The sequence below is a fragment of the Colius striatus genome, chromosome 2 (assembly GCF_028858725.1).
Source record: "Colius striatus isolate bColStr4 chromosome 2, bColStr4.1.hap1, whole genome shotgun sequence".
Taxonomy (NCBI): domain Eukaryota; kingdom Metazoa; phylum Chordata; class Aves; order Coliiformes; family Coliidae; genus Colius; species Colius striatus.
The window spans coordinates 82,659,937-82,685,055 of record NC_084760.1 but is presented as its reverse complement, the minus strand read 5'-3'; the positions used below and the strand labels follow the sequence as shown (position 1 = coordinate 82,685,055).

Here is a 25,119-nt window from a genome sequence, read left to right as displayed (position 1 = left end):
TAGTATTTATTATTTTATACACAGATGGTGGTTTGCTGAATTATTTCAAATGAAGAAGCCAATACAGTGGCCTGAATAAGTTGCGTGACATCTATTTTAAAAAATATTCTCTATTGTTCTTTTTAAGAAAAGCAAAAAGTATTGCTAATTTATAGTGTCAGAGGCCTTATGAACCTTTTAAAATCTTAGCACGGGAAAAATCCATTAAGAGCTGAAAATTTTGGTGCAAGTTGTGTAATAAGTATTCAAAAGTTATTGTGTAGTATTTTTCCTTTAACGTACATTCATGTGCTTGTAAGATAAATATTTGCTTAGGCAATAAGCTAAAGGAAGTATAAAGTGGGCTGGTTATTAGGCAGTTTTTATAAAGACGGTGGAACTTGCTTTTAAAGAACATTCCTTGCATTTTGTTTTAGCCATTAGCATATCTAAGACCTTTACTGCCATAAAAAGGTACTTGGTATCACAGTCCTCGTTGGCACTTGCATTTGTATGATAAACTACAAAGCAACCCTATTCAGTCATTGTGCTGGGGACATTCTCGTGGATAGTGTTGGTCTTCAAGCTCTTTCTATTCATTCACAATTGTATCACCCTCTCTGTCAGTAAATTCTTGGTGTTATTGGGTACTTGCTGTCACAATGCCTTAAAGATCTTTGTGACAAAAACAAACACTAAAAAAACCCCTAAAATAACGAACACTAAAAAAAATATACCCCACTCCTCTCTGTATTTCTACATTGTGAATGTGAAACATTGCTAGAAGTGTGCCAGACTTTTAGCTATCATGCAATTTGTATCCAAAACCTATTTCAAGTACCGGAATATCTTGGAAGTGTATGTGTTGTTGTGCCTGGTTAGATTTTTATATGCCATTATGAAGAAATAACATATTTGTCAGCTAGTGGCAGTTACAGTTTCTTCTGCCTCTTGGATAATCGACCTAAAGCTGATACGAAGCTTACTTAGAACAAAAAATGTCTTTTGAATGATCTGTGGAATGGCAACATCGTGCTTACAGTGTGAGAAGATATTCAACATTAAGTGGCATTATCATGCTGTGACTCCTTAGGCAATAGTTCTCTGGCATAAAAACGCAGTGACAAATTATATCTGTATTCCGCTCCTGGACTTTTTTCTAAGGACTCAGTTGCCTCCTGTGTATTTCATAATCTGTTAAAGAAGATTAGAAATTGGTGGAAACACTTGTGATATTTTTTCCTGTAGAGTTTTTGCCAGGTGTTTCTTCTGGGGAGGCTGCATTTGCCTAGTTCTCTGAACGGGAAAGGCTTTGGGAAGGTGCGAGCCTTTGGGAATGGCCTCTGCCTGTTACCCTTACCAGAAGGGAAGAGCTGCCTATTCAGGAGCAGCAGGGCTTTGCTTACCGCTGGCTCTAGCTGTCCCTGGATTTTCCCCAAAGGAAATCCATAATGATTGTAGCTCCTGGTTTACTTCTTCCAGCATATCCCCATATTGACCCAGGTGACCCGTTTCCTGTCATCCTTTAAGCTGACTCATATATATGAGGGAAGATTTCTCATTTGCCCGATGGAATGTAACTTTTCTTGGCTGTGGATGGGCTGTTTATGTATGTGCTGTGGCTGTAAGATTACCAGTTACTGTTAATAACTACAGTTCTTGATTTTTATTCCCCCCCCCCCCGAAAATGATTTGAAGCATGTATTTATTGTCATTACTAATCAGATGTTTTTGTGAAAACATCCTTTCTGTGCTTAAGTTCTCTTGACTCTGCTACTGGCTTTTACGTAACAGCAAAGCTGTATTTATATTCCAAATGATTCACAAAAGGGGACTATCCCATTTGCTTAGGCATGTACTGGCTTGAAAATGAAATAGAAGCAACTGCAGATATCTTGAGGGAAGCTTAATGCTGATGTTTTGAAACAACCCATTATTTCCCATTTAGGAAAAACAACCCCCCCAACCCTACTTTTGTTTGTTAGCCATGTGGCTGGCCCGAACAAAGCCTCTTTGGCATGGGGACCTGGGCCAAATCACAGTGAAGCTGAACAAAGTTGTGTTTTGGATTTTGTCTCTTGAGCTTGTTTGCCACTTTCGGTAGAGCTGGCTGTGAAAGGCAAGCCTGGCTGCTGACCTGGTTGCTGAACAGCAGCCTTAGCAAGTGGTTCTTACCTCTGCAGAGGCCTTTCCTCTCCACATCCTCTCTAAAAGCCCTTCGTGTTCAGCCCCAGTTCTTTGTCCTGCTGGGGACTAGAGGCATTGGGTTGGTAACGTAGCCTGAATGGGGTGACTGATCTCTGTCATTATCCTCACTCCCCAGTCTGGAAAACTGGGATGGTAGTATATCCTTCCTTCCACCCTTTGTGTGTCTTATTTATTTAGACTGTGAACTCGTTAAATTAGGGACTTTCTATGCCTAACACAATGCTGTAGTGAGTTGGCAAGAATCTTGTATTGTAAACCTAACTTGAAAATGCTTGAACAGGGTGTTCTCAAATGGAGGGAGTTTGGTTATCTCTTGCTCTTCTTATATTGCCTAGTGATTTGCTTGCTTTACTGCACCACTCCATATTATCCCTCAATAAGTAGGTTACACCCACATGATACAGCTTCATTTGCTTCACCTTTGAATTTGGATCTCTTGTCATATAAATAAGATCCATGTGTAAGTTAGATGCCCTGAGCATTTGAAGAGATCAGATTGGTGATGGCAAGGGGTTGCAATGCCCTGAAAGTGTCTGGGAGACAGTAAACACCCTTATTTTTTCATATTTCATCACAAAGCAGGCAAGTGACCAACTTGCAGGGCATTAAGAAAGAAAAAGAAGGTTTGATCATCACAACAAACCCAGTCTTTTCTGCACATGAGGAGTTCAGTAGGATTTCAACTGGCAATAATTTGCTCTCAACTTAACTGAGAGTTTTAAGAAAGGAATTACAGGGTTCATCTGACATGGTTTAGAGGTTAGTATAGGTAAGCTTCTTCACTAGGCTTCATAGACTGAAGCCTGCGGATCTTCACATTCATGTTAAGGTTTCTTCTGTGTATGAGTGGCAGTGTAGGCCTGAAAAGGGAGGAAGCATGTTCTTAAGTCATGTAGAAAAGTCTAACATTTTATACAGGCTTTTATTGGCAGCTTTGCATACTGTATAGGCAGGCCCCGAAGAAGATAATGCAAGAAGTTGTGTTGTCAGTATAACACTGCTCCTTTCCCTTTGCCTGCCAAACCTTAGGATATCTCCCACTCTGAATGCCACCATAAACATAGTGTAACTAAATACCATCTTCTGTAAAGGCAAGCATGAAGCAACAAATCACAATGGCCAGCGCTATCATTTTCTGACTTTTTTTCCCTCTGTTTTTAAAAGCAATGGATGACAGCAAATAGTGCTATAGTGACTTTTCGGTGCTCTTGCAGCCTGGGGAATAAAATGAGCAGGGAGCAAAGTCTTCATTGCAGGTCACAGTAAGGATTTCATGTACAGTGATGGCTAATCACTGGTCTCCACTTCAAGACAGAGCTACCAACACCTTTAAGAAGAAATCATGCCAATGTGAAGTCATTACAGAGCCTTCCTTTGAAGGGAGTCAATGTGATGAATACTGTGCAAGCATTGAATTATTTCACATTGTATTCCATTTGGTAGGTTACATCTACGGAGTGAACCTCCGAAGTCATTTGCACATTGATCTGTGTGCTCCTTTTGGTTGATTTGTACCTTGCTGAACAGACTGAGTGCTCTGACTTTAATACCAAAGTAACTTCAAATAAGTCTGATGGTGTGTCTAGAACTTTTATCAAAATGAGTTTCAGTTCTTGCCTGAGACCTCTGGGTACTGCTTTGTGAAAATACCTTTCAAGCAAGTATGATAGAAAACGTGTAGTGTGAACCTTTATTCCTCTTAAAGTGAAATTCCTTTTTGGGATCTACAGCTGTTAGCTGGTGGATTAGGCAAAAGAAATGGTCAAACACTAAGGTATGAGGAAAACAAGGCAAGCATCTGTTCTTGTACTGTTATTTGTGTAGGAAGTCAGTTCTCATTTGCAAAGTTGTAAGAAGGAGATATTTGGTAGACAAATCTATTTCAATCCACTGTTTTGAAAGCATTTAGTTTGCTTGCATACCAGGAGTTGTTGTAGGACATACAGTGAAGCTGTGGAATAGCAAATTACTGTACTGAAGGAAAATAAAGAGGCTGCCTCAACCTAGAGATACACTAGCTATTGAGAGTCAAAACATCTCCTCCTCCTCCTCCACCCTGGAAAACATAAATACTTTATTGCCTGTGGTGGTAGCTATATTATAGTTTGTTGTAACCAAATATGAATTGCACAAGGGAAGTTTGGAGAAGGATTTTGTCTCGGAAACACAGTCATCAAAAGGAATTTTAATTGAAAATTTAGTTTTAATCAAAGATGAGATTGTGATTAGAAGAACTATCCTCTTGAGCTTGTTTTCTTGAAGAATCAAGGCATACCCTGTTACAATGTTCTTCTGTCTCCATTCCTGACAGAGCTGTAAAGATATGAAGGATATTAAATTCCTTGGAATAGATGTTCAGAAAACAGTGTTGTAACCGCTTCAGGGAAAGGCTGCAGCACGAGCACATTCCCCTGTAGAGACCAGAGACTTTGTGTGGCTGAAAAAGTCACCAGTCTTCCCTGAGGGGCAGTAACTCCAGCGAGCTCTGTGTTTAGAGCTTACTGTGCCACAAGTACCAGGGCCCAACAAGAATCTGCAGAGCCTAGAGAAGCTGGTTTGCTACTGCCCTTGTTTACCCAACAGCTTATTGCTTTTGGAGCATGGTTCACTTAGTTAACCCTTGTGGCATTTTAAAAATGCGCTGTGAGATATTTACCTTGCTTTTTGGTAGAAATAGATAAAACGTTTTGCCTTACTCTGTTCGTTTATGAGTGTTTCAGTGTCCTTAGACCTTACTGGTGTTAGATGAAGAACCTGTTGTGCAACTGTGATTAATACCAACAGTTGATACTACGGGATGTTTTTGATTGGCTATGGTAAAACAACCAGTGTATGCTTGACTTGAGCCCCGAGAAAGGCAGATGGGCTTCTTTCTCCTGGAATGGGAATTGCTGTCTTCAAGTGAAGGAAAAACTGCACTTCTAACAGCTCTAACATGGGATTCAACTGTAGAAAGGTCTATTTTGGTAGGAGTGGTCCAACTGTGTGTGTGTGTTTGGTGTTGGTTGTCAGGTTTGTGATTAATTCTGGCCATTGTTGTACTGGCAGTAACAATGAAGGCACTGTCACCATGAACATTTTAACTTTTCTGTGTTGCTGTAGTACTTGTTTAATTGTTTTTGCAAAAGCAGTAGGTTATGGGAACCTTTTCATGTGCAAACCGTGGGGAAGACAGGAATCTCTTTTAAGAGTTGTATAAGTTTGTCCTTCCCACAAAGGATGGTAATGCTGAAAACTTTTTAAAGTTTAGTTCCTTGGCGTTGGCAATCGGTGTCTACTGGAGTTCTATTATACTTCTTGGAATCGCTTCCCCAGTTGAGGCAGCCCTACTGTTTGGTTTTTGTTTGTATTGTGTATTTGCTGGAAGGAGAACACTATTGTGTGTTTTTTGAGGGCGATTACAAACATAAAATAGATTCTCTTGAGAATGCTTTGTCTATACTGACCACAATTGGTAATTGTTTTGTGTTGTGTAAGACTTTGTCTGCTGCGCTTATTTGGCAGCATGTGTGTGTGAACCTCACCATGGATTCCCACCTCTAACCTTCAATCGTTGATGTTAAAAAGGTGAATCCTAGAACACATAATAAAACTTCTCTGAACTCATGTATTGCCAGGTGATGAATGTTTGCCTGATTGAGGTGAATGTTTTCAGCCATTTTGGAAACAAAGTTTGCTAGGTGTTATTGGATGTCTTCTCCAAGTAGGACCTGGATGGAGTAGTTCTCAAAAATGCAAAAAACCTACCCCAATTACTTTCTGCATGGAAGTAGATTAAAATAGTGTAGTTGTGTGTCAGGTGGGTGTCATCTTTCTGCGCCAAGCCCTCTTGTAGTGGTCGTTCCCAAATGCCAAGAGAAAAGGAATCTATAATCCTCACATATCCTATTAGCAGAGTGCCTTGGGGTAAAGATGGGCAAGAAGTGTGGAAAAAATGAGGCCTCTGCCAAACACTTTCTTTTTAGGTCACTTATTGTAGTTGAAATTAGAGGGAGAATACAAGCAAGTGGTCTATTAGAAAAGCCATGAAAACAAACCGTTTGCCACTTCTAACAAATGCAGGACAAAAATATGCTCCAAAATTTAAAAATAAGCAAAAACTTGGCGGAAAATAAGATCTGGGTTTATCTGCGTTTCATCAGGTACATGGCGTCCTGGAATGTAGCCCACTGGCAAAAACATGGGGAGTGTTATCCTTTGCAGCACTGGGAATGTTCTCTGCTGAATTTGGCGCCAATGACCGAGCTTTGCTTGTTAGCAAAGGAGTTCACACAGACTCCTTGCCAGGCCTGCCCAGAATGCTGTCTCCTCTGACTTCCTGTGGTCTTGCATAATATTTCCTTGCTTCTTGTATAACTGCAGCTTGATCTGGTCACTGCCCAGTTTATACAGTTGACTTTTTTTAAAAGGCCAGTCCTGCAAACGTGCGGCTGAGCCATGTCAGTGGCGGGAGGCATCCCGGCGATGATGCCGATGGAAGCACCCTTCCACGGGGAAGCTGCCAGCGGCAGGGGCGTGTGGCCATGCTGACATGTCTGAAGGCAATAAAGTTGACTGCCGTGGCCTCGTGACGAGATAAGCGTGAGACATGGCTTTGGATTGACTGCGCCTTTGAAATATGCACCGCTGGTGCTCTAACTTCTGCAACAAATATAGATGTTAATTAAGGGATGTGGGGGGAGGCAGCACCACGGGCGGCATATCGGTGAATGAGCACATTTCCAGAGCACGGTGAAATTCTCACTATTGCTAGTAGTCGGTCTGTTGAAGTCCTTATATTTGCCTTGAAAATATGCTCCAGGTATCCTGAGCATTAATTTTAAGACAAAGATAGCAAGCCAAGGTATTTAAGAAACTAGTCTTTTCATGCTGATGATGTTTAAGGCTTCCATGCAAGTTGTTTCTGCAATTACCTGCTGTTAAAATATGCATTAATTTTGCATTGCTGTTAAACCAAGTGTATTTATTAACATTTGCTGTTTAATAGCCTGGGTTATCTGCATGGATGTTTCAGAAGTGAATTTCATAGCAGTTTGTGCCATGTAGCTCTGCTTTTATACTGATGGTTTTAAAAAGATTTGTTTGCACATGTATTGTACATGTAAATATTGCATGTAATTACAGAGCTGAGTCATTTTCAGAAAGGCAGTGTCTAACATGACACTTTCTAAGACTTCACTTTCTATATGTAGTTTTCAAACTGTTACTCATATGCTTTGGCAACCTTGTTCCTGGCATGATTTTGCAAAGCCAAAGAGCAAAGATTACAAAATACTTGCTTCAGTGTATTTGTAAACTTACACAATAGACTCTACTGATTTGTGTCTTACAGGTCACAGATCTTCCAGTTAAATGCTATCTGCTCTGAAGAAACAGGAGAATCATTTTAAGGGAAAACATTAGAATTGAGTTAGTCATCATATTTGTGTGAGATTTTGTTTAAATCGTCTCATTTCATCATCTCTTCCATGAATGCAGGTTATCCAGTTGTCATAGTAACTTTGACATCAAAAAGTTCATGCTGCCTACACATGACTTCTTGCAACACACTCTATTCATCTGATTAATTTAATGGAAAATACACTTTTACTGGTTAATGTGTATTATCTGGGAAGATTTTCTGGTAATTTAAAAGTGGTTTATTGCCTTGTATTCTTAGGATCAACATTTTAATGACTGCAGTCCAGCTAGTAAAATTGTCAAAGTAATACAGCAATGATAGTGCCAACATCTAGCAGACTATTTTGTAGTATTGTGAACACCAGCACTTCTGGGGGATGTGTATTAAATATACTGCATTTTTGACAGATGGATGTAAAGCCAGAGTTCCTAGTACAGCTTGACCATACAGTTCTAGCAGCATGGATGCCAAGCAAGCCAAATTCACCTCAACATGTTTTTGCCAGTGATGGAGAAGCCATTTTGTGTGTCAGCACCAAGCTAGTTTCTCACTAATGGTTTTGAAGTCCAGGATAAGCCATATAAATATGACTTGCATGGTAGAAGTAGACTGATGCTAGGTTGGCCCTTAAGACTAAGCAAGAGGCATAAGAATTGCAAAAGGTATTGGGCTGAGCATTGCTTAGCCCACTAGAGAGCACAGTTAAAAGGCAATAAGGATTTCCCCTCTAATGGAAGCAGTTAGAGAGAAATTTTAGGACTCGACAGTATTTTTAAAAATATTTGTCCTTCTCGTGTAAACCATCTGAGTAATTTTAAAAGATTTCAGAAGAAAATATGTTTTGGCTTACAAAGTCACAGAACTGGAAATTTACTCAGCATATAGATTAATGAGATTTAGAAGCTCCTGGTCAAAATAGATGGGCTGAGCCTTAGTGCACGTATCAGCAATGTTAGGAGCGTGTTTACTTTCTGCATCCAAATGGAGCGAGTGTTGGAGATGTCCACAACCACATGGGCATGTTCTTCCTGCTTTTCTCTCTCCTTGGATTGTTTAGCAATGTGCAAATGGGCACTGCAGAAGGTTTGAGGGTTTCATCCTCAGCTGCATGGGCAGATACGTACCCACTACATTCAGTCGGAAGTTTTGTCTGAGTAAACAGCTTGGGATTGTGCACTCGTATACATGTCTAAATATGGATATCAGGCAAGTAAACAAGCGTGTAGCTGTACACAGGACTCTACTTGCAAAGCTGGGGAACACCCTCTGTCACTTGTGTGGCTGAGCTTGTGGCCACGTCTTGAGCTTCTTGCGAGCATATTTTAAGGACATACTGATCAGTCCCCATGTGTCTGAGGGTAGGAGGGGAGCGATAGATATCTGTGAGGGCTATAGCGGCCTCCGTCACTCGGCTTTTGGCACAGTGAGATACTGCTCTCTGTTGAAGGACGTGTTAGGGCAGATACGCGCTTCCAAAATGCCTGTGCTCACAGATAAAGGCAGAAGGGAGCAGCTTGCCTAATGCTGGGTGTTTTCAGCTCTGTATGCCTGCCCCTTCCTGAAACTAAAGATCTTGCTCAGTGTTTCTCAGGCTGGACTTTTTAAATGAGCAAGGATAAACATCTAAGGAAGAGACTGTGTAAAGACTAACTGGAAACACCAGAAACGGGGTTACTCTTCCAGTGCCAAAGACCATTAGAGCTTTTTTCATGAACTGCATTCTGCAGCTGGCAAAGTGGGCAACATTTGTGAACATCTTCATGGGTGTTGTGCGGAGGGAAATAGGACATGCCTCCTGACTTTATTCAGATACTCTTCTATGTCTATCACAGTTGAAAAAGAGTTGCTGATTTCTATGTCACTTTATTTTCTTATAATTTGAATTTTTTTTATGGAACTTGTTCAGAGGCTATACCGACTGTCAACAGAGAGCCAAAATTGTGATGCCACCACAAAACACGCCACATCTCATGCAATATTGTGACTTGTATGCTCTAATGAGGGAGCTGTGCACATGAAGGAATGCTGTGGGTGTATAATAACAATTTTATTATATACTATAAAATCCGGTCTTGCTAAGTACTGGGGACCTCGGGAGTTTTGGAACAGCTTCTCCTACTGTCTGAAGTAGTAATTCAGTATACTTAGCGTCTTGGAGGATAAGTCTAATAACAATTAGATGCATTTGGATGTAATTGTTAGATACTTAAACATTTGGATGTTTAAGTATGCTTAAAAAGCTTAAATGAATGTGGTCTGAAAAAAATTAAATGAAGTGTACAATTAACATTAAAACTCAGGATATGGTGAGGAAGTGTGATCTTACACATACTACAAAAAAAAGAGAGATCTGAAAAGCTATCTCGTTGTCAGGTCTGCCAGATGAAAACAGAAGTGAATAGTAAATGTTACCATTCCTTATGGTGCATTGGGTTTTCACAGAATCACAGAATGTTAAGGGTTGGAAGGAGCCTCAAAAGATCATCTAGTCCAACCTCCCCCAAAACCACCATCAGAGCAAGAACAAAATAATGCAGGGGAGCAGAATAAAAAATTATAGAAATGCACCTTTTTGAAATATCAACAAAAAAGCCCCAGAATGAATAATAACGTCTTGCACAGTTTTCACACTTCAGTTTCTCTAAACAGACCCCTCTCCCCCCACCCCCCCCAAGAAACGTTTCCTTTAATAATTAACAAGGAGAACATATTTTACACAAAGGCAAGGAAAAGCTTAATGAAATGGAAGCTTTAACAGAAGATAAAAGTTGCACTTGTCTTTTTCAGGTGCTGATGCTCCTGCAGACTTGGTGAGGTTGTCTCTTGGGTGGAGTTAATGTCTCAGTCCTCATTGCTGTCTGAGGTGAGGGGGGGCTTTGCCCATCTTGCAGAACCCTGTTCACCACTGTGGCTTTCTCCTGAGGAGACTGCTGGGGGTTACATGCTACATGAGGAGCTGTCAGGACAGGACCATGAGCTGTGAAGAAAGTTGATGAGCAATTTCAGCTTTGAGTGTCGTGCTGACCTACCACAGCATGTGATTTTAAAGGGTTTTGCTGAGGCTTGGGTATATGTTAGACTTCAGTCATCGGTAGAGGTTTGACTGAACTGACTTTCAAATGGGCTGATAAGGAGATGCTGGGTTGCATAAACCTCTCACCTGACCTACCAGGGCTATTCCTGTATATTCTTCTGGAGACAAGGATGCTCCAAGAAGGTAGAAAGGGCTGAAGAAGAAAGAAGCCAGCTTTACTTTCGTGCTTTCAGCAAAAACCCCTCCTGATGATTTCAGTGGCCATGCATGCTTTTTGAGTAGACATCCTCATCATTGTGCATCTGTCATTAAAATGTACATAAATCGGTTTTTAGTCTGATGGTTAATTAGGACTCCTAATAAGTATTTTTGTTGCTTTTACTTTGCTGCTTTTGCAGGAAAATAAACATTTGCTACTAGCAAATATGATTATTCCATACCAGTTTTTCTGCCTTTTCTGCTTTTTTTTTTTTCATGGCAAAGCACATTTTACATACCCTTAGCACAACTCTAGCCTTGGCTTAAGACTGAGGGATTACAGAGATAAGATACTAGCCATGACTGGCATCATCTCCTGATAAACTACAGCATCACCAGGGTACAGAGTTATAGCCTTGGAAGGCAGAGAGAAAACAGCATTTAGGGTTTTTGAAAGTTTTAGTTTAGGAATCATGACTAGGAATCATGACCAAACAGATTTTTGCAAGGATTACGGAGACCCTGTTGTTAACTTTGGCAGTAATTACTGAACTGCTTTCTCATAGCTTAAAAACTGGGGCTCATTTGTCTATCAATGTCTCATCAGTCCAATCAATGGAATTAAATACTTGGTAACAAATTACAGCATGGAGAAATAGTAACGTAGTGTATTTCAGGCAACATTTTAATACTGGAAATGTAGGCAAAATGAAAGGTGAAGGTTAATGATTTAATAACAATGTCCCCATGAAGATGCCTTATGGGAGGCAGTAATCTGCATTCACTTCCTGTAGTGAGACTTTACTGAGGAAGGGAGGGCATTTAGCATATGCTGATGCTGAGACTCTTCTGTTGTTACTTGGAAAGTGTAAAGTCTGTGGTGGAGACTTGTAAGATGTTGCAGGAGGAGTGAGGCTCTGACAGACAAGGAGAGTTCTGATGTGGACAGGGAGTGATGAGGAGAGCAGATGTGTGCTTCAAAAACCTGGGGGGGCATCAGTGTAGCTAATGTGGAGAAATAGGCTCTTTTTAGGCGAGGCATATTTATGTGCCAGATAGAATTGCATATACAGCAAATAGCCTTAAATATATTTTGAGATTACTACTACTTATATACAAAGCAAAGCCATAATTACAATGCTGTTTCTGAAACATCACCATGTACCAAACAAGTTGTGGATGTTTGTAAGGCATGGTAATGTCAAAGATCACTTGAGAGTGAAAAGGATATTTTTACTGATACCAACTATATTCACAAAACCAACTGAAGCTAAATTTTCATTCGCATCGTATTGTGAGGACTTTAACCTTTGGGTGTTTGTCAATGGCTTCTACAGCACCAGCACGCCCACGGCAAATGTCACCCGTGGTGGGCGGCTGGAGACAGGGTGGCTGGTGAAGCAACAGACTTGCGCCCTCGGGCCCTTTGACTGCTCCCCACTCCTGGTCAGGCTCTGCAGTACATACAAGGGCATTATAAATGGCCTTTTGCTCTTCCCCAGTGCTGTATGAACAGCTTGGAGCAGAAAAATCTCCTTAAATTCAGTTTGCCAGTGATGACAATGTCTCATGGTACTCAGTAGTTTCTTATTGCCTTTTTGATCATGCTGGTAGCTCCTTCTGGAACAATCTCAAGTATGTTTGCGTTCAAGGAAAAGCATTTGGTGTTTTTTAAATTATTTTATTGGTCAATCAGAGCCAGCTGTAGATCAAGTCCTAACTGCAGTTGGAATAACGACTTCGTAGACAGTTCAGCGCAGTCATTCAACAGTCCTCCCCCTCCTACCAATGTCTTTGCTGTTGTTTCAGGATAGATTTTAGGCATGGAATAGCATACAGGTCAGATGCCTAGTGTAAGAGCCAAAAGCTTCAGCTTTGGCAGAGTGGCTAAGCTCCCACCAACTGTACGTCCCTGGGGTTGCTCTGAGTTACTTGTAGGGTATTGAACTTGCTCCTTCAATCCAGCTTGCAGAGCTCAGGATCTCAAATTACTCAAATTATTCATTGAAACTCCGCTTAAACAACGAAAACCAAAAAGGGAGCATCCCCAAGTCCCTTTGAAATGCTTAATAATAGATCACTAATAATTTTAATTCATTAGAAAAAAAATACACTTGGACAAAATTGTCTGTTTGCAGTAAAGAATTTGTTTTCTCATCCTTTCACGGTACATTCTAAAGAGTTCAAGAAGCACTGAGTTTTGCAGACACAAGTAAACCAAATGAAAATATGGAGACTGCATGCTTTTGCCCGCCCTGCTAATGCCCTATTCAATGCTAATGGGTCTGGTTAGGATCTAAGTGGCCACAGCACTTTTGCTGTTATATATAAACTAAATTTGGGGAACTTATAATGTTTGTTATGTACGGTGAACCTCTGGGAAAGCTTCAGCCTTTGACCTCTGTAGTGGGTTGTGACAGGGAAGAATCGTAAGAGCTTGATTTAAACTCATCTGTCGAAGACTGGTTAAAAATATTCAGATGCCATATTCTTCCTGCTCCCCTATCTCAGTAAAGGTCCTCTTAAAATACATTCTCTGTGACTTCTTTTTAGTCATTACTTTGGGAGCCCTGTAGCCAAGCACACTTGTAAGGAAATTACTAAATTATAGTTATGCTTGTACTTTGAAATTATTTTGGTGGTAGTCCAAGAAGTATTTTCTTGCTTTTCCAAATTTCCATGTGCTTTAATATTTATCTATTTTCATCAATGTGACCTGACCCAGCAGTAAATGTTGTTGGTAATTGATTATGTAATGACTGCTGAAGGGACATAACAACTAAACTAAATTTATCTTGGGCTTTTTAAAAGACAAAAACACCACAATTTATTCTAAGAAAAATAAAGTTTTTATTAGAAAGCAAAATGGTATTTTACAGTATCAGTAGGTAACTTGCCACAAAACTGAATAGTCATTAAAGAAATTATAATAGTAGTACTCTTTAATTTTGCTTTTACAAAGTAGAATATTCTTTCTTTGAAATACTTTGTCACTAGCTTTTAATTTAGCATTATATGTTAATAAATGTTTATGCTTGGGTTGTGGTGGCAATTTCAGGCTGAACAACCAGTAATGACATTATTTGTTGTTTTTGAGAAAGAACCCTTTTATGTGGTCTCTGTAACACAAAATAAAACTATTCCAAATATCTAGAATTAAAGATTTATTTCTTTTTTTATGATGGTACAGGCAGTCTTTGAAGCCAGCCAAAACATCTGACTGTCAGTTCAGATTTTGAAATTCTAGTTTATTAACACAGCTTTTTTGTTAAGAAAAGGTGAAAAGATATTTCATGCAAGAACAGAGATGACTTTTATAACTTAAGTGAATGTCTATTTGTAATAACAGTTGCATTTTTAGAACAGCCAGTATTATTTTGTTATTTTTCTTGCAAAATGGTTTGTAATCAAAGATTATGCTGTTGCTTAAATGACAAGGCCTGTGTTTGCCCACAACAGCTGTGTAGTTACATTGGCTTCTATAAATAAGTTTATTATTTTAGATGAAAGTTATAAAGCAGTCTGTTTACCTGTACTGAATTAAGTAGAATAGCTGAAAACATGCCTAAAAAGGGGATTAAGAGGAGCTTTGGAACAACATAACATCCTCCAAGGGTTCTTAATGCATATTTAATATTTTAATCAAACACCATTTCTCTGTGGTTTTGTGGTCTTAAGAAAACTGAAAGGAAGGAAAGGAAGCACAATTTCACTCTTGAGAGGACTGAAATCTGCTAACTTCCCTGTTTAAAATACTGATTTTTTTTTTCCCCAATTGCCCTGAGATGTTTTTGGAGGCAGATAGAAATTAATGGGGAAAAATTATGAAAATACAAAAACTTACATTAACTATGTGGAGAGAATAAATGCGTTATTAGCATGTGCTCTCTTCTCCTTTAGAAACATATTAGTTAGATACAGAGGTTTCAGTACCACATACGCTGAAAATGTGGTCTAACAGCTTTAATTTACCTTCGTCTGTCAAGTTAATGGACAGAGCAAGTGCTGGAGCTGCTATAAAGCAAATATGTTTTCCTTTTGTCTGCTGTGCCAGATAATGAAATAAAAGCTAAATTATCACTGATAAAAGTAATTCGCAGAAAAGCAATGATAAAAATGTAACAACAGAGCTTGCCATTAGCAGTTTAAATGGATAATGTTTGATAGTGCATGTAACTTTACTTCTGTCCTCTGTTTTTTATTGTCTTCTCCCCCCGCCCCATCCTAGCAAGGGCCCTTCCGTAGAGGCTTAGAGCAATGAAATTACAGGTATGCTAAATCCTAGCAGGGGTAACTTTCTGAGGGATAACTACTTTTTTTTAAACTTTTTTTTTTTTCTGTGCTACAGTATTGCCAAGTCAAAGCATGTACACAGTTTGAAGTGAAGTTATCAGTATAATTTTATCCATCCCTGCTTGAGGAATTTATCTGCCAATGACGAAAACTGAGAAAATGGTTTATCTCATTGCAGCACTGGTGACTCTCGTAAACTTGTCTTGAGTTATAGGATGTTTACTGTGAAAGTATTAGTTTTTATAGTCATGTGTTTAGGTGATATTCTCTGTATGCCTGTATCTTTTTCTTTCTTTCTTTTTTTAAATACATTTTTAAACTCTTAAGATAGAGAAAACTGAAATCCTGTCCCAGTTGCTCACAGAAACTCAGAAATGGGAAGGCAAAGGTACCGACTTCTGAGCCCTGTGTGTTCACGATGGTTCTAATGTGTCCATACATAAATGTACACACACATGCACAAACATTAAAGTCTTATAATTTCCTTGTAAACTTACCTTATCTCTCTTGAAATTGAGTCATCGTTTTTTAAATGCTTGGAATTCAGATTACTTTTATGACAGGAAAACAGTGTTCAGAGTAAAACATTAGCCATAGGGTACTTGAAGGATGATTGGTTTCTTTTAAGAGCTGGATATGCTCATTGGTACATTTAGAGTTGGTAAAAGTATATATTGACAGACATTCAGTTGTGAATAGCTAAACAGGGAACAACTGCTAAACTCTGGCTACAGTACCTAAAAGTATTCTATGTTTGCAGCCTGGGCACTGCTGTACAGTGCAGTGCTTGCCAGTTTGCAAATGTCAAGGACAGTTACCCTCTCACATTCCAAAATGGGTTGCATCTGACCATCCTTCAAAAAAACTGCCCTTTCTCCAGCGCTCCCATCTCCAGCCATTGCTGCCAATTGCTGTTTTGCTGTGTGGCTGCAATGGCTGTAATCCTTGGGAAGCCAGATCTTGTTGGTCCACCCAATCTGAGAAGGCATGTGAGCTCCCTCTCCTTGCCTCCAAAACAAGACAAGGGCAACATGAAATCTGCAGAAACTGTCTTCTTTTGTGTAGCTGTGCAAGAGTGTTAGCTAGAGCACAAGGTCTTGATGCTGCAGGTCAGACAACTCCTTATAGGCACAGGCTTATATGATGTGCAAACCTAGTATTGTTTTAATATTTTATTGTGCATTAATATCTTGGGATTTTTTCATATAGAATGTAAGAGAAAATGTCATGTATGAGCTTTTAAAAGTACTTTTACCTGACAAAAACCTTTGTGTTAATCTTTAAGTGATAGGGGTCTGTACTGTCCTGAAGTGTTTTACTATTTATTGTGGCTGAACACTGTTTTCATAAATTTATTATGTTATAATTTTTGGAGCTTTGCTTCTGTATTATGTCCATTCTGTGTGTCATGCTTTATTCTCTCTGCACCTTAAAAGTGTTTAGGAAAAAGGTACACGGTTAAAAAATGTGTTTATAGTGAAACAAATAATTATTAATTTGTTTTGCAGTACTGTTCAAATAGGTGACAGTTGCCTTCAAAGATGCATTTAGGGGTATAATAATTAGATATCAATATAGTGGAATAATAATGCTGCCACACTGGAAGAAAAGCTGAATTTTACTTCACTAATATGACCTCAAAACGTGGTGACAGAGGTCTGCTAGCTGGCATAGAGTAGCAGCTGTACTCTGGCTCTCAACAGGCAGACAGGATGTGATGTACAAGCTGATTCTGTCGGTGGTGTGTTAAACACAACTTCCATGAAGTACAACTTTGATGAGTGACATCAAAGCTGTGTCACCGTAGCTGGACAGCAAAGCAGTGTAATGTACTGGCACTGTGATTCTGTAGTGGTTAACAAAAATATCAGAGAACAAAATGGTGTAGCAAAACTTACGCTATTAGGAAACAAAGGCCAGAGTGTGAATGCCAATGTACAAGTAGAAATAGGGGCAGCTCTGCTATTTGTCACATTTATATACATATTTGTGATCTTATAGTTAAGAATGGACGTTGGCCAAAACAATTTTGCTGCAGAAAATAGTCCCATATTCCCTGATGACACAGTGAAATAGAGACGTAGACCACAAAACTACTGAAAACAGCTGCATGGAACATTATGAACTCTAGGAAAATGGTGTCTCCAATGAAACCTCAGGGTTAAAACACCTATGGAGATGCACACTAACACAGAATTAAATCCCAAGAATGGCTGGTCTTTGACTAAGCTCTTGTTTGAACTTTCTGTCCATCTTCAGGAGTGAGGTTGCAAATGCTCAACACCTCCTGGCCTGGGATGTGAATGTCAGAAGCATACTAGCCATTTTAGGTAGTTTAGGTGAGCAGTCAGACCAGATAAAAAGTATGTAAGACCTAAGATGTTTGGACAGACAGCCATGAAAAGAATTTTAATTGGGCCAAAACTGGAAAAGATGGTGCAAAAGGTTTTTCAGTAAATCAAATTGTCTCTGCTTCAAGGGAGAGTTGTCCTCATTAGGAGATCATGTACCTCTCTGAGCAGGACTGGGCGTGGTCTTGAACATGCAAATGCTAGCATGGGTTTCACTGAGCAAAGAGGTGTAGGTGAGGACAGAGGTGCACGTTGGTGGGCAGCAGCATGGGGAAAAATATTTGAATGAATCAGGATGGATCCTGATGTAAGATTTATTCTAGTTTTTTTTTTTGCGGACCGAGTTGTATCTGCACAGTTGTAGTCATGTATGTTTATATGAAAGAACTGCTTGTGTACTTGTATCCTTGCTGTTAAGTTTTTATGCAGTAACTTTTCTTCTTCTATAATCCTGTATTGTGGCCCCAAATTGCTCAAGGGGACGTTTAGAGTGGCTATTAGGAAGAACTTTTTCCTTGAGAGGGCTGTCACGTGCCTGCACAGGCTGCCCAGGGAGGTGGAAGAGTCACCATCCCTGAAGACGTTTCATCTACAATGTGTAGATGAGGTGCTGAAGGACGTGGTTTAGTGGTGGGCTTGGCTGTGTGAGGTTATTGGTTGGACTTGACCTTAAAAGCCTTTTCCAATCAAACAATTCTATGATCCTTGTGGGGATGAGAAACAGCTCCTTCTTTAAGACCAGTTATGATCTACTAAGTCTCAATACATCAGATTGGTGAAGCTACTGGTGAGCTGGGCCCTTTTGTTCTTGAAAGTGTTATTCATGGAATTAAAAAGAATTAATCTTTCTCCTTCTGGCAATTCTCAAAGCTTGGGTTAATTAAGATGATCGATCCAGACGTTCCTGTATTTCAACCACATTTGCACCTTTTATCCTGTGTGAAGCAAGACACTTCAGGTGAAAAGCTCTCCACTTCTCTCTTTATCTAATTCTAGGTCTGTATTTGGAAATATTTTCCATGGTGTTTAAGACTTTCTACACCCATGGGATTTTTATGGTTGTCTGCTTTCCCTTTCCTCTCTCTAAATCTGCTGAAAGCACTCCCAAGTCTTTCTCCCATTTTCTGAATTATGTTATCTACTTCCTTCAGAGACGATTTGATAAAAATCTGGTTTCCAGTTCTTTCCATGCTTTGGGCCTCTGTGTGGTAGGGAACATCACTTCATTAAGCTGCTAGTGGCTTTTCTTGCTTTCCCGGAAGTAGTGTCCATTTCAAATACTTCTCATTAATGTTGTTATTTTGTCAATAATGAAATAGAGTTGTACCCAGGCATTGGAAATTCTGTAGCATAGACTACCTCAACATTCATTCTTTCTTGACCTTTGGAATTATGTAAAGCTTTCATCGTTGTTTGTAATACTTCCCTCAAAAATGTTGTTTCTACCTACTTTCTTCTAAAAATCTTTATCTTTCTGTGGTGGTGCAGCCCTGGCTGGGTGCCAGATGCCCACCACGTTGTAATAGCACTCCCCCTCCTAAACTGGAAAGGGTAGAGAGAAATATAACAAAAGGTTTATGGGTCGAGATAAGGACAGGGAGACTCAGCAATTAGCATCACGGGCAAAACAGACTCAACTTGGGGAGAAAAGGTTTGATTTATTAATGAACCATCAGAACAGGGAGATGAGAAATAAAACTGAATATTAAAACGCCCCTTCCCAGGACTCTTCTTCCTTCCTCCTCAAGAGATGTATGGAGGGTATGGAGGTTGCAGTCAGTTCATTACAGATGGATTTTGCTGCTGCTTCTTCTCAGGGGGAGGCCTCCTCACACTTCCCACTGCTACACTGTGGGGTCCCTCCCCACAGGAGACAATTCCTCATGAACTTCTCCAGTGTGGGTCCTTCCGATGGGTTACAGTCCCTCACAAACTGCTCCAGCATGGGGCCTGCCACGACGGCAGCTGCTCGCACCCTGCCCCAATGTGGGTCATCCACCAGCAGAACAGTCCTTCAGGTACCAACTGCTCCAGCCTGGGTCCCTCACAGGATCACAAGTCCTGACAGCAAACCTGCTCTGGTGTGGGCTCCTCTCTCCCTACAGGCTCTCAGGTCCTGCCAGGAACTTGCTCCAGGGTGAGCTTCCCACAGAGTCACAGCCTGCTTCAGGCATCCACCCACTCCAGTTTGGGGTCCTTCACGGGCTGTGAGTGGATCTCTGCTCCCCACTGGCCTCCATGGACTGCAGGGGCACAGCTGCCTCACCATGGTTCTCACCACAGGTCACAGGGGAGTCTTTCTTCCAGGGCCTCAGAACCCTTCTTCCCCTCCTTCTCTACTGACCTTGGTGCCTGCGGACATCTTATCACATTCTCACTCTGTTGCTGCTGCCATTTAGCAACTGCCCAGCAACTTCTTCCCCTTCTTCAATAACACCATTCACAGTAGTGTTACCTCAGTCACTAATTGGCCAGACTGGTCAGCAGCAGGTCCATCTTGGAATTGACTGGTATTAGCACTATTAGCTACAGGAGAAACTTCTGGCAGCTATTTGTGTAAAGAAGCCACCCGTACAGCCCCTTTGCTACCAAAAAACCTGGCCCAGACAAACCCACTACACCTTTTCTATTAGTAACTGTTAACAGAACAATACGGACCTATGGATGTTCTTTCCCATGCCAAACAGTTGCCTACTAGTAGCTGCTGTGGTGTAAGGAGTGTGATACATCCCAGAAGAATGTGAAAGTGAAGTATTTCCTGTTTATTGTCATTGACATTAGCCAAGAAAACGTAAAATAAAACTTATTTTGAAGAGCTATGTTCTGATTTCCTCTCCATGTAAGTCAGGTTAACTCTATTTAAGTTAATGAGAAGTGAGAATGGATCCTAAGTACAAGTCTGATGTGATCTCCCAAAGGAGGACTTGAGGAGGGGAGGCTTTGCCTCTCTAGGGTTGCAGACTAGTCCTTCATCATAGACTGTTGTTTCCCCTGTGTGTCCTCTTAACTTGTACTGCAAGTACCATTGCTTGGACAGAGTTTCAGATGGTTTTTATTGTCCTTTAGGTGCTTGGGTTCCTTGTTTGCGTGTGAGGATTAGCGTCAGTATCGGATTCCCACTCTGAGTTGGAGTCTGATGGGTCAGGCATGGGACATTTTGCTCCCTATGTCAAGGATGTTTTTCCCAGTCATTTTGATGCTGTTTTGGTCTTAATGCTAAAATGAGGAAGTGAGGAGTTTTAAGATTTCAAGATGATAACTTAAATAGCCGCAGCTCCCAAAAACATGGGAAAGATGTTTGGAGATTGACTCTGCAAAGCTGTTTTGAATCAACCCTAAATCAGAGGGTACACTCTATGGCTTTCAGTCCTTCCAGTGTAAACACTGGAGAGAGGTCACACAGCAACAGGCTTTGCAGCTGCTGTCTGTAGCCACCCTTAGATTTTTACTCTCCAGTACAACTTGTTTGTAGCAATGTTCATGCCTGGCCAAGTTCTGTGATGGGGGAGTACTAGTGAACTGTAATTCGGAAAGCACCCAGGTAGTGACTTGCTGTGGCTGGTACATATGTAAGGCAGAAGGAGAAATAGCATTCAGCAGAGTACAAGCAGTGCATTTTCTGGGACCTGGGGTGGAAGGGGATATTTGTGTGGGGATTTTTTTCTTCCCAAACCCCATAGCTTATCTTGCTTATTTCTCTGTCTTTCCTCTCCTTTCTGGCCAGACTCCAGTTTATAATTCTGCATTCTTTCATGCTTGACCTGAAGTTTAAATGTTTGTTTTGAATTTTATACCTTGTTTCTGCACAGAACGTATCAGTGATGCAAGACCTGCTGGTTAGGAGATTTTTCAGAATATGAAACAAAGGCTGACAGTCAAGTGGTATTGGGTTGGCACGCCTATGTGCCTAAAATAACTCAGACCTATAAAAATAGTCAATAAGAAATGAATTCTAACAGAGGAAAAATAAAATCTGTGCAAATATTTTGACAGTAAAGGTGACTGACCAGTAGAGCAGCCTACTAAACGTTACAGCAGGTTGGTTCTCTATCCCTGAAAGTTGCTTAAATTGACTGGATTATTCTTTTAAGGACAAGCTCAGATTCAAATTGTATTAATTCAAGCAAATCCTACAACCTTTGTTCTACAGGTTAGACAAGTTACTGGCATTCTTCTTTTCTGGGATGATGAGGTTGACACTGTCATTCATCCTTCTCTCAAAGCTGTTAGTAAGCCAGAGCTTTGGGAAAACATGTCTTCATTCAGGATTTGAATAAGATGTTCTGTAATCACAGCAAGTAAAAATCATTGTGTTTGCAGAGGTGTAGGCCTACGCTCTACCTCCACTCTGATTCAAGCTTAATTGAAAATATAGCAGATCAGTGGACTTCCCTATTTCTTGTCATACTGTAGGTCAACTTTACTTATGTGCTTTCAGAAAGATTTTATATAGCTTTTGTTGGTTAAAGCTAAACAACCTATTCTCAGTCATGGTAAACATTTTTTTGGTGGATAATAAAGCTTTATTCACTATCATTCATGAAAACCACTCATTTGATTCTTAGTCAATGATCTGGAATATTGGACCCCTCTAAGTAGAGAAACTATAGTTGAACTGTTTACCCATGTGGATTTGTTCTGCTAATGACTGTTCTTTAAGAGTCCTTGGAGAATTCTTTTCCAGTGTTTTCAAGTTTTCTTCGAAAACTCGTGTGGGAGTCAACAGAAATTGGTGGAAGTCAATTATCTGTATGAGAAAATTATAACAGGGCGAAGAGGAGTTGATATGGATTATTGTTATATAAAACTGAATAATTAGGAAAAAATAGGAATAAAATTAGTAGGATGTACATAAAGTATATTCCTCTAAGGCTTATTATTTTATAAATGTACCACTGACTAAAACCTGTTAAATCAAGTTAAATAATATTTTACAGCTTAGGTGGATTCCACATGTGCTGTGCCTTGCTCTTTAATTATTACTATTGTTTTCCATATACATTGCATCATAATGGTTTCTTGGTCTTAAATGTATTTCACAGCAGCATATGGTTGTTCTAGTAAAAGAGTTAAATATTTGTTCATATTCTCTCTTCTATATTAAAGGACTTTGTCTATTTTCTTCCTTTTTTCCCTATCAATGAAGGGATAAAAGTCTTTTTATAACTACGGGTGTCTGTAGCAGCACATTTTATACAAATGTAATTATACTGGCATCCAAATTATACTGGCATCCAAATACAATTCAAAAGAATACCTTGGTGCACGAAGCAATGTTGCCTTTTGGACTCAGCTTGAACCAATGCTGGTTCATGGTGTTCTCTCTGTACCTCCCTCATCCCTCTTCTGCCCTAGCATTTGGGATGGGGTTGTGGTGCATTTTTTTCTTAGTGTACCTCATCTTTGGCCCTTATACCAACCCAGTTGTGTTTTCTAATAACAAGGTCATCAGTCTGGGCAAGAAATGCAGCTTCTTTTCTTCTTTTCTTGCTTTTCTTTCTTTTCTTGCTTTTCTTCCTGCTTCTCCTGAGAAAGTAATTTTTGGAACAATCATGGAGTTCAGTTGATTATTTAATTTAGGAAAGGGCAAGAATAATAAAAACTGCATTTGCCAAGGACTGTTGTATGGAGGAACAAGGTACATTTACAGAACAGCGTAGGCAGTTTACTGGGACTCTCAGCTGCAAACGGATGAGAGCACCCTTGCCTCTGCCTTGGGAGGTACCACCTGTTTTGTGTAACTCTTTTGACCCCTTATGCATGTACTCATACAGTTGCATGCGTTTCAGTGTGCGTATCTTGAGCTTTCTTGCCAGAAATTTGGCTGCTATACAGTTAGAATTCAAATAGTGAAATATTGAGGTACCACACCCTGACAGATGCAAAATTCTGATAGATGAGTACTCAAGACCAGGCTGGGTGTAATGTATTTCCTGTTAAGTAAGCTGACAAATGTAAAGTGTATAAAATTTAAAAAGTCAAGCTTTTTTCCTGGAAGAACTGAGTTTTACCTGCCTGCTTTTGTCATAGACATAAATTATAACAGTTATTAGACTCCTACCTCACTTTGGGATGATGGGACTGTAATGAAGATTAGAATCGTTCCCAATATATGCTTATATGCCTTGCTTACATAACTTTCAGAAGAATAAAAACTCCAGCAGGAATAATGGGGGAAAAAAAAGATATATTAATTCATAGTTCTGAAGTAAAATACAGAAAATATGAAGAAATGTGTCCATGTGAATTTACCTTTGTATACTCACTGAATGCTTCCTAGCTTTGCTGCTTCCCATTTATCATCTTTTATTTTTGTCTAGAATAACCTTCCAAACCTTACAACAGGTTACCTTGATTGTAGATACAAAAAGTTCAAGGAGTTCTGTGGGCAGCAGTAGGAAACAATAAAGCAAGAAACACCAAAAGCAAAAGACTGCATCCAGTTGTTTACTTAGAATTACAGCACAGACTGCCCTTACATCAGTTCCATTTGAAAATCAGTGTTTAGTGAGCAATTTTTCAGGGCAATGCATCTACCATTTCCTGACAGAACCAAGCCTTAATTTTTAAAATACTTGAAATACTGCAGTTGAGTGTGGAAAGGCCACAATTGTTTCTTCCTTGGGTACTGGAGTTTCTGTGTCCTTCTGGTTTCTGCTGCAGCAGTGGGTGCTGAGAGGACAGGTCAGCAGTGAGAAGACTCCTTGGGGCTTTGCCAGGAGCTGGCGGAGTGGCATGTTTCTGGCCAGGTACCTGAAACTTTGGCTCAACCCTTTTCCCTCGTAGTTAGAAGAAACCTAGCTTAAGCTATTAATCTTCATTTTTTATCATCTTAAACTAGTGAAACACTTGAATACTAACAAGCGATGAAAATCACAGCATACAAAGTTATCAGTATTCCACTGTACCTGATGACTTAACGAAGAGGAAACAGACAATTTAAGAGCTACTGTGTACCCTCCTGAAAAGAAAGCGGGAACTAAGAATGAGCTGTGTCCGGGGATGTTTGTATATACAAAACTCACACCCAAGAGGGCAAAAAAAGTAGCCTGGCCCTCAGGATCTGCACTTGATCATTGTTGCAGGAAGTTGAGGAAACTGTGTTACATGGAATGATCAAAAATTAGAGTGTCTGTATTGTTATTGTCAAGAATTATTATTCCCTGCTTGCCAAAGAAATCACTGTTTAGTCTGTTTTTCTGGACATTCATCTGGCTGTGAATTGCCTAGAAGGCACCAAGAGATAGAGAGGGAGAAACCATTAACTTCCATCATAAGTGAGCTCATATGCACATGTTAAAATGAGTAAGGTCCAAAAAGTAAAGAAGGATCAGCATTATTTCATAAAGATTTTATTGCAAGAGCTGTTTCCTTTATTATTAGAAGCTTTGACACTTTGAAAGGACAAGATATGGCTTATAAGCAGGCAATGGAATTTCCTTTGTCGATGCTCTGCTGTCTTTATATACTGAACTTGGGAGTAAGGTTGCTGTAGAGAGCATCATCACAGAGCAGCCCAAAGAAGTAACTTTTTTTGTATTACTAAGGCTGGGGGGATTTGCCTGCTCCATCTGTGCTCTGTTGGTAACCTTGCTGATTGCAGTGGAGACAAGCCTATGTGAGAGCACGGCCTCCATACCTTCAAAGACCAACCT

At 39.9% G+C, this 25,119-nt stretch overlaps 1 protein-coding gene across 2 annotated transcripts in view; it reads left to right on the top strand.

Moving 5' to 3' along the window:
- The window catches only part of EPAS1 (endothelial PAS domain protein 1), a 79,203-nt gene that overhangs the window by 9,089 nt on the left and 44,995 nt on the right, over positions 1-25,119 (top strand). The window contains exon 2 of one of the 2 annotated variants that reach the window (XM_061991309.1): positions 10,376-10,451. The exons of the other annotated variant lie outside the window; for it this stretch is intronic. The gene's annotated coding sequence lies outside the window, so the exon portion shown is untranslated. The remainder of the gene's footprint in view (positions 1-10,375; positions 10,452-25,119) is intronic. 2 annotated transcript variants of the gene reach the window in all.